Raw genomic sequence first — 9,010 nt, forward strand, 5'->3', positions numbered from 1 at the left:
TAAGAGAAAAATGCCTTCGGATTCGACCTGACCTCCTGAACCACCTTACTCTCAGTTTGCAACTGGTCATATTCAATGGAGGCCTTAATCTTACCCTGAACTACGTCCAACTTTTTTTGGAGACTTGCCACAATTACTGGATTCGAAGTGCTTTTCAGCCTATTGGCTAGTTTGCAACTCTTTTTGAACAAAGTCTTCCTATATTTTGGAATTTTTGTCTTTATCCCACCTTTCGGAACACATTCAGAGATTGCTAAATTGGAGCAAACTTCCTTAAAAACTGAAGCTAACTTATCAATGGCTGCATCTATGGACGATTCCTGTTTCAGAATTGAAATCAGGTCAAGTTTTTCTAATATTTCTACAATCAACGGCCAATGTTCATCTTTGAACTTGAAATTAGCCAGACCGACCTTTTTGACCGGTTTTACTCTAGAGCACGCCGGCTTTTGAGTAATGGTCGACCCTATCTCAAGAACATGATGATCTGACAGATTACTAGGCGTCACATGGACATACTGGAGCAGATCAGGGTCATTGGAAAAGACCAAGTCGAGAACGCTATTATCTCTAGTGGCTACACCAACATGCTGTGAGAAATTGCGCAAGATCGCGAATTCTTCCAGCTTTTCGAACAACTGAGATGTCGATTTCGAAATGGGAATATACCCATAAGGACTAACCTCCCACTCTACAACGCTAGCCGGAAAATTAAAGTCCCCTACAAAGAAAACCTTCGAGCAAACTGCCAGGTCCAACTCATTTCCAGTGAATTGGAGAGCTGACGAAAAAGAGCTTGCTGAACAAGAAGGGGGTCTATACATTGTAACAATAGACAAATCAAGACCTCGAAGATGACAAACTAAGACCTCTACTTCTCCATTCGACATTTGTACATGACTAATGTGCAAATCATTCCTAACATATAGGCATACGCCCCCACGTGGGAATATGGGATTATTAGGGCGTATCCTATCACAACGAACTAAGTTGAAACCAACTATGGTTGGTTCTTCATCTAAGACCCCTGGCCGAAGCCAGGTTTCTGTTATAGAGATGAATGAAATATCTCTCTCAACGGCTAGTTCTTCTAAGATCTTGTCTTTTGTGCTGTATTTTTTAGGAATCAGACAATGCACGTTCAAATGTAGCCCCTTTACGGGCCTCTCTTTTGACGGACCAAGTTCACAAGATCTTGGACCATCCTCTCCAACCGTAAAAAATCCCTCTTATCAACAAAGCTACGTTCTATTGGAGGCAAAGCATAAGCTAAACGGGAAGGTTGGGTTTGAGGAATGGGTTGGGCAGCTACATTAGAATAGGAACGAATTTTGGGAATAGGGGTGGGGCAAGGAATACTAGGGAGGAGAGTGTTTATAGGAATAGGGGTGGATTGGGTATTTGAAGGTAGAGGAGGGAATTGGGAGAGAGGGTGTGGGGTAGGAGGAGAGGGAGGGAGGAAGATAAATTGATTAAGGAAGGGTGGTGGTGTGGGATTAGGTTTAGGAATAGGGTCGGCTCTAAAACAACGAAACTGAGCTATCCTATTTCTCGGCTTTCTTTTCTTCCCTTCTACATGGACGGAGGTACACCATACATTAAAGCACGTCTTAAGTCTCATGGACTGACGGCACATGTACGGGTGAAAAAAGGACAATCTACCTTTGATTATCCCTTCTTATTATTGTACTTCTCAAGGCCGAACTTGAGAAGTTTTTGGCACCATTTAGGGTGGTCAAACTGACAGCCTTTTCCTTCTTCAGGACAAGGCTGCTTTCGATAAACAGGACAGACTATTTTCTCTACAGCTGTCTTTTCCTGCGCTTTTTCAAGAGGAGATACTACTTCAACCTCTACGTTGGTCAAATTAGTCGACTTCTCAACTATTGGGTGAGCCTGTTCTTCAAGCAGCACCCTGGTTTCATTGACCCAAGCAACTAAGGCCTCTATAATGAACGGATTATTGACTATGGAGGGATCCTTCCCAGCTAAGACCAAGTCCAATCATTGTCCAGCCTCTTTGCTGACTTTTCCACAAATAGCTTCCATTATGAATGCAGGAGGAACTATCTACAGTGTATGAGCAGCAAAATCAAGAGACCAAGAGAAAGAAAAGAACTAAAAAGGCCGTACAATCTTGTCCTGAGATACAGGACAACAGACCAAAATATGAATGAAATACTTCACATCAAACTAAACATACAAATCTAAGATGGAGATAGTAAACAAGAAGTAAGGGACAGAAAAAAGCAAGGAATCAAGAACATATGTAAACTAGGAAAACAACACAAAAACACAGAAATAAACTCATCAAACTGGTCTAATTCAAAATAAAATCAATACACTAATGAACAATAAATTCTAACTCTAAAGGACCAATACAATCAAACTAAAGAATTACACATAACGATTTGGAACTAGAAAAACTACACTACAAATCAGAAAGAAACTGATAGTGGGGCAAATCAGCGTGATGACATGTTCTTGAATGCCTTGCATAGTGGCTATCTTGCTGAACTGGTGGACTGCCCTAACCATCAAGTGAGAAATATTTTGGACTTGATCCTTTCGATTGATATGTCAAAAGTCGTCCACTCGTCGCAAAGGGGAAATTGTGTCAATCAGTGACCATTGTGTGCTTGAGTTTGGTTTGACCAGTGTGGAGCACTTCAAATCAACGTTAGAGCATGTCCGAGATTACTCTAAGGCGGATTTCCCAGCTTTTCAAGGCTACCTAAGAAGATTTTATTGGTCAAATTCATTTGCCACTTGCTCCCTGGATGGAGCCTGGATAACAATCAGGAATGTCCTACTCAGAGGGGAGGACATGTACATGTACTAAGGAGGCTATGAAGAAGGAAAAATAGACCAGTCTGACTGTCTCCTCCCTTGCTATGAAACATTCGAAGAAAAAGGCGAATGTGGAACAAGTGGAAAATCTCCAGGTTTGAGGATGATCGACAGGAGTACATACCTAAATGAGAAGAAAAAGTTGGAGAGGCTAGTGAAGGAGGCGAAATCAAGTTACGAAAGCAAACTGGCGAGAACGCAAAATCTGCGCTCTTTCTACGTCTACGTTAGAAGGGCAAGGAATGCTACCCTTAAGATAGGAGGCCTTATCATAGATAGTACCGGGACAGCTGTGTCAGCCAGTGGTGAAATGGTAAAATTGATTTTGGAGGCTTTTAGTCTCGAGCCACCAACTGCTTTGAACACTACGAATCACCAAGAGCAACATGTCAATCCTTCTACGGGTGAAGCACCAAACTTGTCCGGGGTACATTTTCGGGCAATTGGCGTTCTTCGGATCATCAGGCGGTGGAAGGTTTCCAGTTCTTCTGGCCCTGATGGAATATCAATGGCGTTGCTGAAAGGCTTGGGAATGGTAATTGCAGAGCCCCTGGCCCCTGGCTGTCCTCTTTTGTGTCTTGCTCGCTACGTCCATAATTCCAAAGGATTGGAAAAATGCAAATGTATATTGAGCAGGTCTCATCCATGAAGGATTTAGGTGTAGTCCTCCAAGACAATGGAAAGTTCGATGAGCATATCCTGTTGAAAGTTGGTAAAGCTTTTCAAACATGTGGTTGGATATATCGCACGTTTAAGTCCAGAGATATTATCACGATGCTAACTCTGTACAAGTCGATTGTCCAGCTACATCTTGAATATGCCTCTCCCATTTGGGCTCCAATTAGTTCAGCAGGTTTGCAAAAGCTCTAGCAGGTTCAAAGATGTTTTACTAGGAACACTGAGGATATGAGAGAGCTCTTGTACTGGGAGAGGTTAGAAAGGTTGGGATTGTACAGTATTCAGAGAAGGTACGAAAGGTATCTGATATTGTACGTTTTCAAAAGCATTCATAAGCTTTGTCCCAACCCAGGATTTAGGGTCAATTGTAGTGACCATAGAGGCTTAACGTGCGTTTTGAGAGCACCTTCAAGCCCTCGAGAATCCAGGCTAGTTAAAACAATGAAGTCCAACTCTCTTCTTTCTCGGGCTCCTTCATTGTTCAATTTGCTGCGCTCAAATATTCGTATTTTTGACTAAAATTCCGGATCAACCTTATATTCAAGGATTAGCCAGATCAGCCAATTCTAATTCGTTGGTCGATCAAATAATGTATGTAAATAAAAGTCAAGTAAAATGAATAATCTTCTCGTCTTTATCTGCTGGGATTCCAATCCCGGTAAAATTGGTGAAAAATGAATGAGTTATCTTTTAGTTGAGTTTAAATTTTTACTTATTGGAAAGTTTGCCTAAAAGGCAGGCATTGTTTCAGAGGCACAGAGTGTAACGTGAATGTTAGACCCATGAAATATGCTAATTGAATTTATATGCAGTCTGTGTTTACCCAGCAATCCTTCCCGTTTCTTGGTTGCCAGTTCCAGTTGTATTGTGTACGTCTGTTTATGAGTTTCCCCAGTTTTCTTTGTACTATTGCTCTTGTGATTCAACCTTTTGGCCGAGTTTAACGTCAGTAAGCTAATATGATTCTTTGACTCTCAAAACTGTATCATTATTGATGAATATGTGTTTTCCAATCTAGAAACAGTGACAACGCTAATAAAGCAAAGTGTTTAGACTCGTGTCTATTTTATAGAACTTTATTGCGATATAAAGAGACATCAATTTGGTTTCGACGAATTGCAAAAGTAAAGAAAATGACATGCATGGGCATTCCCCTCACACAGATTGCACACACAGGAGTCGGTGGGACTAGAATGGTACTCTTTCCGGTTACAAGTCAAATGATGTCCCGATTCTAAAAGCTCCCTGAAAGTCTGTCTTCGATGGTCCGGCTTCATTGAAATGTGGGTTGGAACTCGACTTCGCCAGAAGTGAGATGGATTTAAAGTAATGAAGTCCACGGCTGGAACTTTTGGTGTCGAATTGAACATTTTCAAGTGGAGGCCAGCAAACTGGGGGCCAAGTTTTAGATCAGATAGATTGTTGAATGTTTTTGATTTAAGCCAGGTCTCAAAGGTTAATGTTGTGTAGAAGTGAGGAAATGAACTATTGCATTGTTGGAAGAAAAAGGAAGGCCAAGAAACATCTTGATCAAATTTCAAGTAATTTGGTGAACTTGTTATTGGACTATGGTTCTCAGTCTCAGCCCTCAATCCAAAAGTATGTATGCTGTAGCTCTGAGCTGCATACTGTTCTTTAAACTCATTTGGATGCTTCATAATCATAATAGATACAATACATGTTTTATTTAACTATTTTGGACGCTTTTTCAAAACAAGCAATTTATTGGAGTCCAAAGTTCAAATTGAGATCTAGTGTAATATACTTTAGTATTACTATGAAACGCCTAACTTGTACACGCGTCGACTCATCGCGATCTGATGGTGAAATGAAAAGGTCGGTAGATGGTGTAAACGGTTTCCTATTGGATCAAAGTAAAAAAACTTATAAAACTAGAACATATATAAAAGATGGCATAGCTTAAGACTTACAAACGTATAGGTGATATCAGTTCAAATGGAAGGCGTCTAGAAAACTGTCGATTTAAATTTGAGCTCGGGAACAGAAAAAATGAAGTACAATTCAACTGCCCCTTCGCCGGTGCACTTGTCTCGTGTCTGAGAGAGGAACCCAAACATATTTGATAATATAAAAAAAATACTTTGAATATGAGTATTCACAAGTGAGGTAGAATAACATTGAGAGAGTAAATGACAGAACCGAATATAAGTTTGAGAATCAATACAGATAATACTTTGCTGGAAAGATGTGTCCCTTCCATATGTGCTTCATCTTGCCTCCGTTGTTATCCCATCGGCTGAGTCACTCACACAATTCGGGGGGTCCTCGTGAGCCATGGATATTTCACTCGCTGCCCGAGAGGGATCATTGTGTACATTTGAGGGAGATTTTCCTCTGGTTGCCATCCCGTGATGCCTGGTAGCATTGTGGTTTGGCTTCTTGAGTTCTAGCTTCTTGATCTTTTTGATTTGCGTCGCATCATTCGACGGGTTATTGTTGGAGAGGGTTTCTTTGGGCATAGGAAGTGATTCCGTTTGGATCTCACCCCCGGTCGAAGTCGCTAACTCCAAGACTTCACCGGTTGGTTTGAACAGACTTGAATGGTCCTCTTTGGGCTTGTTTCTTACAGATGAGTGGTACTTATTCAAACCCAAGTTCGGGCGGAGCAAGATGTCACGGGAACGGGTGGTGAGGCCCTTTTCATCACTTTTTGCCGGTGAGTTACTAACAGGTAGATTAACGTCATCCTCCGGTAGTACAGATACATTGGCTCCTTTTCCGAGCTCAGATCGGCAATCTCGGCCAATATGGCCTTCTTCCTTACATCTGAAGCATCTCCGGATTTGATCCCGGTGTTGAAGAAAGATCTTCCTACTCCGCACTTGAATGAAGTCAGGGATCGACGTGAGGGGTTTGATCTCAACTTGGACTCTCTTATGGCCATTCCAAATCCCATCAATCAATGTGTCTCCGGCAAACAGTTCCTTCGAGATCCTAGATTATTCAACAGCTAATGGGCGAATCGTGTCCAACATCGGAAGCATAGTACTGAACGTTGAGGAATCTTAGGGCTGAGACCGAGGAGCCCCCTCGAATGCTGCACTTCCAGGTGACTTCGTCGAAGGTGCGCTCGTATTTGTGAGAGTTTCCAAATTGCTCAGCTACATCAATCTCTTGTTTTGTGAGCACTCGCACTGTATTCTTAGGCCCACCATCTTGACCGATCATCGCTATGTCGATCGACCTCAAACCAAGAACGGAGATCACAAATTCATATAGTCCTGTTTATTGCCTGTTGCCAAATTTTAGGAAAACAATTGCTTATTCTGGGTGATGTGTTGAGCTTCTTTATATTTTATTGACAAGAAATTAAATCTTCCTTCTTGCAATGCTTGGCAAATCAAAAAGATCAAGAAGCTAGAACTCAAGAAGCCAAACCACAATGCTACCAGGCATCACGGGATGGCAACCAGAGGAAAATCTCCCTCAAATGTACACAATGATCCCTCTTGGGCAGCGAGTGAAATATCCATGGCTTACGAGGACCCCCCGAATTGTGTGAGTGACTCAGCCGATGGGATAACAACGGAGGCAAGATGAAGCACATATGGAAGGGACACATCTTTCCACCAAAGTATTATCCGTATTTATTCTCAAACTTATATTCTGTTCTGTCATTTACTCTCTCAATGTTATTCTACCTCACTAGTGAATACTCATATTCAAAGTATTTTTTTTATATTATCAAATATGTTTGGGTTCCTCTCTCAGATACGAGACAAGCGCACCGGCAAAGGGGCAGTGGAATTGTATCATTTTGGGATAACTCACACCTGGTACGGTTATGTCGGACTCCAACGATAACTCGGACGAATTTAGTGGAATATCTCTCCTAGACGACTTGGGATACGTTGAAAACCTGCAAAAGGGTGAGCAATGGTTGATCTCTCTGAACACCCGGTCCATTGTTGCTAACTATGACAAGATAAAACTCCTTCTTGATGAACAAACTCCCCCAAGTTTTGGTGCTCCAGGAGATCTGGTAAGCTGGCAAAGCACCACTACTTTTTAACGACTATTCTTTTGATTTTGAAGTACGATCAGGTAAGAGAGGTGGCGGGGTGGGTTTACTTCTTAACAAGTTTGTCCCTTATACCAGAATAAATGGTGCCTGCTTAATTTCGGAGAGTTGCGAAGTTTTTGGAATAGAGACTGCAGACCTTTGTATTTTATCCATTTATATCCCTCCAAACGCGTCAATCCAAGACGCCATAGCTCAGCTGGATAAATCCATTTCATTATGCATAGTAAAAAGAAAGACACTGTTTGTTTGTGGCGATTTCAACGCCGATTTCCAGAAAGCGACTTCAAAATCTTCAAAGATTAGTGATCTCATGCTTTCGTTCCAATTATTTCCACTAATTAACGCACCAACTCGAATCACAACTCAATCTTCCACGCAAATTGATAACATTTATACGAATGCATCAACCAACACCAAATGCGGCGTCCTTCTTTGTGATATTAGTGACCACCTCGGAAAATTTGCGTCTTTGGGCAGTACTTTGACCCCCGAACATGGCTCCTCGAGTAACCAAGCGTAATAACACAAGCCACAAGAATATTGAGAAATTGCGCACAATGTTACGGGAAACCAACTGGCACTTGCCACCCCATGATCCAGCCTTAGCATTCCACGATTTTCAAACTAAACTATCTAGTTCCTTCAACAAATGTTGCCCAATTATAACAAATCTACATGACAGAGGAAAGGACAAAAATAACCCTTGGATGACACACGACATTCTCAAATCGAGAGAGGAAAAACGGAAGCTCTTTGTCAAATTTCAAAAACACCCTTCCCCCGACAACAACCTTGCTCTTTCAAAATTCTCAAACAATTACACAAAAGTCATAAGGGTTGCAAAAGCAAAATATTGGCAAGACTTTGATTCCAATTCAATGAACATGGGAAAAGTGTGGCAAGGGGCGAAACGCCTTCTTGGTCGAACATCTTCTACGGATAGTGCTCCTTCTGATATCAAAGTTAATTCCGAAGTCATAACCGACAAGGAATCCATTGCGTCCTCATTCAATAAATTCTTCTCCTCAATTGGTGACTTGGTGAGCGGCCAGTCTGCCACCAATTCAGCGGATAGTCTCCGCTATGTTCCAAGACGAGCTAACCAACGCACCTTTTACTTCAAAGCGATAACTCACTTCTAGATCCTAAACATAATTGATAAGCTCCCTCTGAAATCTAGCTCTGGATTCGACGGGATCTCAAGCGTAGTCTTAAAGGGGATAAAGGATGTTATTGCTCACCCCTTAGCGAAGCTATTCAACATCTCCTTGATCAGTGGTTACATCCCACAAAGTTGGAAGTGCGGCAAGATCATTCCTCTTTTTAAAGGTGGTGACAGAAGCGACATGTCAAATTATAGGCCTATTTGCATTCTTTCGACTCTCTCTAAAATCCTGGAGAAAGTAGTCTACATACAGATCTTTACTCCCTTCAATA

The sequence above is a fragment of the Tigriopus californicus genome, chromosome 12, assembly GCF_007210705.1.
Source record: "Tigriopus californicus strain San Diego chromosome 12, Tcal_SD_v2.1, whole genome shotgun sequence".
Lineage (NCBI taxonomy): Eukaryota > Metazoa > Arthropoda > Copepoda > Harpacticoida > Harpacticidae > Tigriopus > Tigriopus californicus.